The sequence below is a fragment of the Dermacentor silvarum genome, chromosome 2 (genome assembly GCF_013339745.2).
Source record: "Dermacentor silvarum isolate Dsil-2018 chromosome 2, BIME_Dsil_1.4, whole genome shotgun sequence".
NCBI lineage: Eukaryota > Metazoa > Arthropoda > Arachnida > Ixodida > Ixodidae > Dermacentor > Dermacentor silvarum.
The window spans coordinates 261,348,863-261,358,306 of record NC_051155.1 but is presented as its reverse complement, the minus strand read 5'-3'; the positions used below and the strand labels follow the sequence as shown (position 1 = coordinate 261,358,306).

General features: G+C 49.3%; 4 non-coding genes and 1 pseudogene across 4 annotated transcripts; all 5 read left to right on the top strand.

The window, feature by feature from the left end:
- The first annotated feature begins 1,558 nt into the window (after positions 1 to 1,558).
- Positions 1,559 to 1,629, top strand: Trnag-gcc (transfer RNA glycine (anticodon GCC)). Its single transcript has one exon. It is a non-coding gene; the product is annotated as a tRNA-Gly (tRNA).
- Positions 1,630 to 2,393: 764 nt separating this feature from the next.
- Trnag-gcc (transfer RNA glycine (anticodon GCC)) lies at positions 2,394 to 2,464 on the top strand. Its single transcript has one exon. It is a non-coding gene; the product is annotated as a tRNA-Gly (tRNA).
- A 621-nt stretch (positions 2,465 to 3,085) lies between these two features.
- LOC119443265 (U1 spliceosomal RNA) lies at positions 3,086 to 3,251 on the top strand. The gene has a single exon (XR_005190224.1). It is a non-coding gene; the product is annotated as a U1 spliceosomal RNA (small nuclear RNA).
- An 828-nt stretch (positions 3,252 to 4,079) lies between these two features.
- Trnag-gcc (transfer RNA glycine (anticodon GCC)) lies at positions 4,080 to 4,150 on the top strand. Its single transcript has one exon. It is a non-coding gene; the product is annotated as a tRNA-Gly (tRNA).
- A 4,946-nt stretch (positions 4,151 to 9,096) lies between these two features.
- On the top strand, positions 9,097 to 9,231 carry LOC119443269 (U1 spliceosomal RNA; annotated as a pseudogene).
- Positions 9,232 to 9,444: the final 213 nt, after the last annotated feature.

Sequence of the window (9,444 nt, the reverse complement as noted above, 5' to 3'; positions counted from 1 at the left end):
AAAAGAAATGTTGATTGATGCCATTTAGCTCAGCTGGGCAGGAAAAATAAGTTGTCGCCAAAATGCTGGAAATTTTTTTGCAACAAAATAAACGGGGAGAACGAGTTTTGAACTTCAATATTTTTTCAGCTATGAACTCCAAACATTTTTCAGCCATATCTCTGATGGATCGAAAAAATGCTGGTTGATTTGGGCTGGAATGAGCCATATGTTGGCGTCCAACCTTTGGAACGGCACTTCGTGGAGTTCTCTGTCGCATTGGCATTCGGAGTTCATCGTACCCAGCCGGGACTCGCAGGTCAAGGAGCGTTTGGACTCCCGTTCTATGAATGCACATAAGGCAGCTGTCAGCATATGGACCATGGAATCGTGAGGGCACGGGCTCCCGGAAAATCCAGTTTTGAAAGCCTCGTTTCCAACAAGGCATGCGAGGGAGTGCAGCAAATTTTTTCCGGTGTATTCCCGCAATATTTCCTGTAAACTCATTATCATAGATCATCACGTAAGAGGGTCTGCGCAGCAAATATTTATAGAATTACCATATCTGCGCGCTTGCGCCCACCATCCACGGGGTTTGCCATGTAGCAGTAGCGCCTTGTTCAGGAAGGTTCTTCACTTTATAGAGCAGTTGGAGCTGCACATCGGCAGTTTCCATTTCAACAAGGCCGGGAAGAGTGAAGAGCCCGGTGGTTGAGAGCCCGGAGCAGACGGCTGTTGCGCGCGCAGAATTTGCATCTCCGACGCAGTGGGGTCCGCGCCCTCGTCATAATGCGGCCAAAGGCAGCTCGATTGCTTTGTTTACATTTTTTCTCCGCAATAATTACGTTACTATAACGTTACAGCAGCCTAGTTATCCTATGGAAGATAGCTAGGGTTACTTACTGATCGCGACAGCGTTTTGCGAGCGTGCTGCTTCTCGCTCGCTTCCGATCGCCTGACCGAGTGTACCTCGTCCAGGCAGTCTACCTACCACCTTCAAGCAGTTATTGTGGCCCGAACACACGTCGGCCGCAAGAGTATGTTGCACATGCAACGGAATCCGGCGCTCTGGCTCGCTGAGTCACTGCCGCACGGCAAAGGATCGGTGGCTGAATCCGGGTCCCACCGAAGTGCTGCAGTCTATTTGTAACTTACCTGCATGGTTTTGTTCCGTGTAGTATATTCGCAGGCTGTCATTGCGCTGGGTGAGTGTGTGGCGAACGCGTGATTAAAGTATGTAAGAAGGTCCTTTGTACGAGTTGTAGTACTCACTGGTGCTGTCCAAGTACGCACCTTTAATTCACAAACCATACACAAGCACGGTTTGTTTTGTTCAGTCGTACGTCAAACATTCACTGCGTATGCTGCTTGCAGGTTCACAAAGCGGAACGATCTGAATAGGTCATACGTTGCCGTTAGGAAAAGGAACATTCTCTTCAGTACGCGGGGCAATAAACAACTTTGGCAACGCGCGTGCGCTTGCTTTATGGAGGTTTTGTTTCCTTCCTCCGTGGCTTGCTTGGATATCACCCGCCATTGTAAGCGCTAAAAGAGATGTCCAGCATTTGGCCTTGTAACCGCGTCGGTGGTTCAGTGGTAGAATACTCGCCTGCCACGCGGGTGGCCCGGGTTCGATTCCCGGCCGACGCATGTTTTTTTTTTTTTTTTTTTTTTTGCTATTTTATCGTACTGTGCGTTTTTTCCCCCTTGTCATGGTGGTGCTGCCATGACGTAATCGTTTTCTAATTGCCATTCGAATGGCGGAAGATACATCGTCTGCAGCGCTGGTACATCATTTCATTGGTTGTGTACAAGAAAAAAAGCTGGTAAAAAGAATTTCTCTCTCTAGAGCTGTTCTGAGCCGTGGCAGAGTGGCTCGCGTTAAATCAACACCTCTCAAGGACTGCGAGGGTCAGTCGGAAAGAATTTTAAAGCTTCGCACTTACAACGAACAATTCGTCCGTGCCAAAGTTAACATGGTATTGGAAGTTCAAAACAAAGGAACCAGACGCAGTGTGCCCGCAGTCCAGTGTGTGCCGCAGAGCCACCCTTTTTTTCAGTAAAATATGTTAATTTGTTCGTCTGCTCTTCATTCTAGCCGACAGCTCAAATGTTCCTTCGATGTTCAGTGCTGTTCGCAAACTGAAGGGCAGTTTGCACGGTCCACTTAACCCCTGTTCGTGCAGTGGTTACCTCAGCGAACAGCAATTTTTTATATATTTTTTGTGCTGCTGGCGAGTGTACTTCAGTACTTGGCCCCTTTCAGGCGACAGCCACTCTACCTAAAGCCCCTCCATACGCCCCGCTGTAGCCCCGCCATAAGCGGCGGTGGCGCGTGGATGGAGGGGCTAACGAATAGACGATGCTAACATGCGCCTACACGACAGCGTACTGCAGCGCCATGTAGGCGTGTCGCGTCGGTGGTTCAGTGGTAGAATACTCGCCTGCCACGCGGGTGGCCCGGGTTCGATTCCCGGCCGACGCACATTTTTTTTTCTTGTTTTCATTGTCTTGTTGTTGCTTTAATGACCGAATCTTTTGCCATTCGCATTCGACTGCTATTTTGACATCCCTTGCAGGATACTTTGTACCGAGCAGGCTGCGGTTTCACAGTATTTTATTTTCCGAAGTGATCTACAGTACAGAAACGTTCGTAACCTCACACCAATCGTTCTGTCTTCACGCGCACCTTCCATTTAATGCCACTTGTGGAAATTGCGAGCGCTCGTCTCCATCGCCGGGTGGCTGGCCCACATATATATATAAAGAACCTCCTTGGGCTGGCATGATACAACTAAAGATGCTTTAAAAAGACCACCTTGAATACGACCGCAGCGGTGGCGCCTCTAGCGGCGCGACTTAACTGCGTTCTTCGCGAAACTAGCATGATTATCACCCGACATTGCGGCCTCTCTTAATACAGCTGCAGGTTAATGATATTTAGCTTTACAGACGTTTGCAATGTATAATTCTGCTGTCAATTCCTTCAAATGCGTGTCGCAATTTCTTGTGAGGAAAAAGTAATCTTCAGCCGTCGGCATCGCTTTGCCGGTGCCGCTCGTGGGGTCGCCGGAGGTGTGCACCGATGTGGCGACGCTGTCTCGGCATACTTACCTGGTGCCGGGGGGTAACCGTGATCATCTAGGCGGTGCCCCCAGGGAGAGGCGCGAGCATTGCACTGCGCTCGTGCTGACCCCTGCCACTACCCCAAACTGGGGCAGATGGGGCATGCAATTTTTGGTAGTGGGGGACTGCGTTCGCGCTATCCCCCTACCCATATCAAATTCCAAAGTCAGTTGGGTTGAGCATTGCGATGTGTCTGTCTATCGCCTCGGCGGGTTTCTGGCAACACTTGTGCCCTTCTGTGGGACATTTCGACATAACGTGGGGACGCTACTTTTTGATTGTCGTTACGTACTTTATACGGCTTGTAATCGAACTCGCGCGTAGTGTAAAACGCAGCAATCTACCCAAAAAAAGAAGTGTCGGATACGTCAGACACGCATCTGTTCAAGATGAGCGATTGGAAAGAATGCTTACGCGTTATCTGGCAAGTCCAAATAGGGAGTTTCTACCGCAATTTTCTCTCTGAAGAAAGGTGACCCTTTTATCGGCATCTCTGTTAATATTCCTTTAAAAAAATCCTTGGTAGCGCGAGGATATTGCTCCGGTTATAGCGAAGTAAATGCATTTGTTTCAAGCACGGTATATAAAAGTAAAATATAAACTCTTGTTAAGGATACGGGTGACGTACCCCCCTGGATTTGTTATAAGTGAGAACGGTAAGGGTAACGCTCTCACACAGGAAGAAGGCAGTATGGATAAAGTAGGCAACGAGTCGTGGCTGATATCCGAGTTGAAATTGGGAGAAAGACCTGCATGTCTGATGCTTGCACGACCCCTTTCTCTGAATGTAAACGAAGGCGCATAGATCCTTCGTGTAGCTGGTTGAATTCCACTTGAGTTTGCAGTAGACTTATCGCTTCGTCGTTTTATATTGGACATTGTTACCTCACTGCGGTTCAGCTTGCGACTCAAATGGATCGGCATTTCGCACGAGATAACATCGTCGTAGAAATATACGTCACTGCCTCTACGTGGCGTCGGTGGTTCAGTGGTAGAATACTCGCCTGCCACGCGGGTGGCCCGGGTTCGATTCCCGGCCGACGCACTGTTTTTTTTTTTTTTCTTGCGATTACCATCCTTCGACATTTAGAAAAACAATTATGAGGTTTTACATGCCAAAACCACAGCTGATTATGAGGCACGCCGTAGTGGGGGACTCCGGAATAATTTGGACCACCTGGGATTCCTTAACGTGCACCTAAAGCTAAGTACACGGGTGTTTTTCGCATTTCGCCCCCATGGAAATGCGGCCGCCATGGTAGCGACATTTTCTATTTCTCTGCTTTTTTCACGATATTTGTGTCCAAATGGCCGCGACCATTCAAGCTGCAGCTAGCGCAACGCCTCTGGGTTTGGGCTTTTCGGTTGTGCGCAGGCATGTTCATACTTCCCTGCGAGTTAGCGATCTGCTGTTATTGAAAGTAGAGTTACTGTTACTGTATACGCTGCCAAAGGGTAGGTACCATATGCAGTAAGTGTAGTTGAAAGAAATATGCCAGATATCTTTAACTCAAATATGCTGGATACTTTTTGTCTGACCGCATGGGTTTCCCATTCAGCGTATCATGATTAAATAAACGCCTGCAGTCCTTCGTGAAGAAGATGCGTAAGTGGCGTGTTTTGAGGCACTTAAATTGAGCACAATAAATCGCTTGAGCATATGTCAGTTTATACCTTTCGTGAATTTGTTACATTGTTTACAAGGGTTCTGCAAAAGTCGGAATCACGCATTGGTGGTCTACTTGAGAGCCGTGTATAATAGACCAATTTTGGCCGATTTAGATGTACTATTAGATGCAATTTACAAAATTGTGATATCGTCTTACATTGCTGAGTTAGAGTTGTATACTTTATAGATTCGTGTTCTGAAAATTTGCGCTTCTCAAATTTTTGTTTATATATTGACGCCCTAAATAAAAAGATCCGCCTCCAAACAGTGACTAAATCTTAACTTACTTTTAAATGCGACACACCTTATTTGGTGCAGTGGTCCGCGAGCTAAAACTTCTGTTAAATGAATAGTTCGGACCTACTGATTACCTGCCGTCGATCGCCACTCGTGGAAATCTTGAGCGGTCGTCTGCATCGCCGTGTGGCTGGCCTGATACGACCGCAGCGGTGGCGCCTCTAGTGACGCGACTTCTCTGCGTTCGCGAAACAAGCATGATTATCACTCGACATTGCGGCCTCTCTTAATGCAGCTGCAGGTTACATGAAATTTAGCTTTACAGACGTTTGCAGTGTACAATTGTGCTTTCAATTCCTTCAAATGCGCGTCGCAATTTCTTATGAGGAAAAAGTAATCTTCAGCCGTCGGCAGCGCTTTGCCAGTGCCGCTCGTCGGGTCGCCGGAGGTGTGCACCGATGTGGCGACGCTGTCTCGGCATACTTACCTGGTGCCGGGGTAACCGTGATCATCTAGGCGGTGCATTTCCTCTCTCTGAATGTTCAAGGGTTTCGGTCCGTCGACAAACAGAGAGAGGTGTTACACTTCGCCCGAGCGCGGGGCGTCGACGTGCTTTTCTTGCAAGAATGTAATTTCCGGACACGCCTCGACGTGTCAAACTTTACTGCCCGGTTTTCTGTTGATGCTTTCTTTTCTCTAACAAATGCTGTGTCTTGTGGTGTAGGAGTGGTGTTCTTAAATCCCCATTTTAGAAAGGGAGCCCATTGCACGTACGGTATCGACGGTCGCACGTTAGCAGTTGACTTTTGGCTGTACACGAGACGCGTTAGAGCACTGGCGATATATGCACCCGCACGCCGATCCAATTCCTCAGAATTTTTCGATTCATTAGACACGTTCATGTTCGAGCCTTACCCGACGTTTATCGTGGGTGATTTCAATTGTTGCTTAAATGAGGACCGCGACACTCGCGGACCCGGGCGGTCCCGTCACTATCGCGGAACGCGTGCGTTGCGTCGGCTTGCTCAGCAATTTCGTCTTTCCGATGCGTGGGTGCAGTTGCACGACGACGTATTCGGGCCAACTTGGGAAAGAGGCAGGTCAGCAAGCAGGCTAGACAAATTCCTTTTTCCGCCTGAATTAAGCTGCTACCTAGAAAATTGTGAAGTTTTAGCCTTTCCAGCGGGAACACCCCGCATCTCAGATCATTATCCATTGTCGGTACATCTAGATCTCGGTGAGACCATGCCGAAAAGTGATTTATGGCGACTAGACGCCAGCCTGCTCACAGATCCCGAGAGCATCGCATCGATAGGCGCTTCATTAGCAGACCTGGTTGAGCGTAGCGCAGAGCACCGCACTTGGGACGATTTCAAGACCGCGTGGCGTCCGATACTCACCCGAGCAGGACGTGACCGAAAAATGCGGATCACCCACGAACTAAATGAAATTCTTAGACGTATGCGAATTGTCCGCAATGCAGACAGCCTCACGTTTGCGATGCAAGACTACCTTGACTTGTTGAAGGCTAGGTACGAAACCTTGCTCCGTCAGTCGTCCAGAGCTGCCAGTATTGCTACCACCCAGGGTAAACCTTTATCGGATCCAGCCGTTCTCCGGTACATACGGACAGGATCGGCTGAGGACAAAGGGCCTACTAGAATTCCATATGTCACGCTCCCAGATGGTGCTCTTAGCGACCGTTCGTCCGACATATGTACTGTCTTTACCAAGCACGTAGCCGAGGTGCTCACAGCCAAAGAAGGCAGCTGGGACAGGGATGATTACAGCGATAGACTTAGGGAATTCTGTCGCGACCTGCCCCAGGTATCAGAGGACATCTTACAGCGTTTATGCGAGCCAGCGACACCTGAAGAGCTACGTGCAGTGGTAAAAGATATGAATGCTTCTTCTGCGCCCGGTCCAGATGGCATTCCAATCCAGTTTTACGTGCGATTTTTCGACGCCGTGAAAGAATCGCTTTTGTCAATGGTCAACACCTTCATAGTAGATGGCATTCGGCCCGACTCTTTCCGGGACAGCCGGATAGTCCTCCTGCCCAAGCCAGGCGGCCAGGCCTCAGACCCACGCTCATGGCGGCCGATTACGTTACTAAATGCAGATTACAAGATTGTCTCGTCAATGCTTGCGAAAAGAATGAGCAGCGTTCTTTCCGACATTATTAGCCAGACGCAGATGTGTAGCGTTCCAGGTCGATCAATCTTTTCGTCTTTAGCATTGACGAGGGATCTTTTTACGTTCGCTTCTAGGACACATATTCCAGGCTATTTTGTATCGTTAGACCAAGCGAAAGCTTTCGATCGCGTCGAGTACCGATACATGCTTGGGGTACTGGAAGCTTTCGGCTTTCCCGTCGAATTCGTAGACAAGATCCGCCTCCTGTATTCAGGTTTAACTGCGAAACTGCTCGTAAACGGCCGTCTGAGCGATTCCTTCCCCGTGACTCGAGGCCTTAGGCAAGGTTGTTCAATGAGCCCTCACCTGTTTGTTCTTTGCCTCGATCCTTTGTTGCGTCGCATATCACTCTGTCCGTCGATACGCGGCTTTCCATTGCCAGGCCAAGGAGACATAAAGGTGTCAGCATATGCAGACGACGTGTCCCTCTACTTGAGGAACGAAGAGAGCTACTACGCATTCTTACGTTTATTCAAAGAATACGCTGAATTATCCGGAGCCCTTTTGAACAAAGATAAAAGCAAGGCGATGGCCTTCGGAAACTTTGCACCCGCCCTCGACGGAGAAGTCGAGTGGGTAGCTGCAGTCAAAGTCCTGGGAGTGGTGTTTCTCACGTCCGGGGAAGTAGCGCAGGAGACGTGGACAGACCTGCGTAAGAAAGCAGAAAAGAAGGTATCAGTCGCATCAAAGTTTTCGTTGACGTTAGCCGAGCGCAGCTACATAGTGAAATCCAGTGTTTGCGCGGCTTTTTACTACGTAGCACGCATAGCGCGTCCGCCACGCAGGGCTTCACAGAGGCTAGCCACAATATGCGGTTCTTTCCTGTGGGACAACAGGACTGAACTAGTAGCACGTCCGCTCCTTCGGCTTCCAACAGAACTAGGAGGTTTCAGTCTCCCTTGTATCAGAACAATGAGCTCTGTCCTCGCATTGCGAGGTTTCTACAACCTCGTGAACGACCCGGAATACCCAGGCAGAAAACTGGTTGATTACTTTCTAGGCACCTCCAGAAAGCTTTTCTTACCCGGAAAAAGGACAGGTCCTACGGTGGAACAGCCACCGCCATTCTATAAATATGTATGCAGTACCCTTCAGTCTCTTCGAACAGCCTTGCCTGATGTCGAGCTAGTTAGCACCCCGGCAACGGAAGTATGCGAATTGTTAGCGGTTAAGCACTTGTCGCAGGAAGAACTGCAGAGGTGCAGGAGCGTCCGCTGGCGCAGCCTGACTTCGTCGGCCGTACCCGCCGAGGTTCGCGACTTCGGATGGAGACGAGGTTGGCGCGTCTTGCCAACGCGGAACCGCACGGCAGCGTGGGGAATAAGTCGCACTGATCGCTGCCCTCAGTGCAGACAAGAAGAAACGTTGCAGCATGCCTTATTCGAGTGTACAGTATCAAAAACATTTTGGTTCCTACTGTGGCGGATGTTCCATGTACGAATACAGGCAAGAAAGCAACCGCGAACACCATTTCATGTTGTTTTGTGGTGTATAGGAGCATTTGTTTTGTGGCGTCAACGAGGATCAGCGGCAATGCAAGGGCGGCCAAATAGAGCAATGTATCCGCTACTACGCCGTTTACGCAAATTGATGTACGAGCAGGCGTGCGCAGACTGGATCATTCTAAACGAAGACCAGTTTCTGCGCAAATGGTCGACAAAATTCATAAAGCCCCGTAATGGGCGCATTACTGCGCAGTTGTTGACGTACTAACACATTAACCTCTGGCAGGTCAGAACACCTGCCAGACTTGTATGCAACCTCAGTGTGTGAACTCGTTTTTCATAATGTACCCTTTTGACTGTATGTACCTGTGTTGTTAGCATTTGAAAGTTTTCCTGTACTGAAGTCAAGTGCACATGTGTATGTTTGTTGAAATAAACTTCTCTTTATCTAGGCGGTGCCCCCAGGGAGAGGCGCGAGCATTGCACTGCGCTCGTGCTGACCCCTGCCACTACCCCAAACTGGGGCAGATGGGGCATGCAATTTTTGGTAGTGGGGGACTGCGTTCGCGCTATCCCCCTAACCATGGCAAATTCCAAAGTCAGTTGTGTTATACTTGGGAGGTGTTTCTGTGTATCGTCTCGGCGGGACTCGAACGAAGCTACTTTTCGATTGTCGTTACGCAATTTGGGTTCAACTTGTAATCGAATTCGCACGAAGTATACGCTTGCCCCTCTGTGGCGGATGTCGAACTGGCGGATCGCTTTGCTGGCTTGCTGACCCGCACTCCGCCC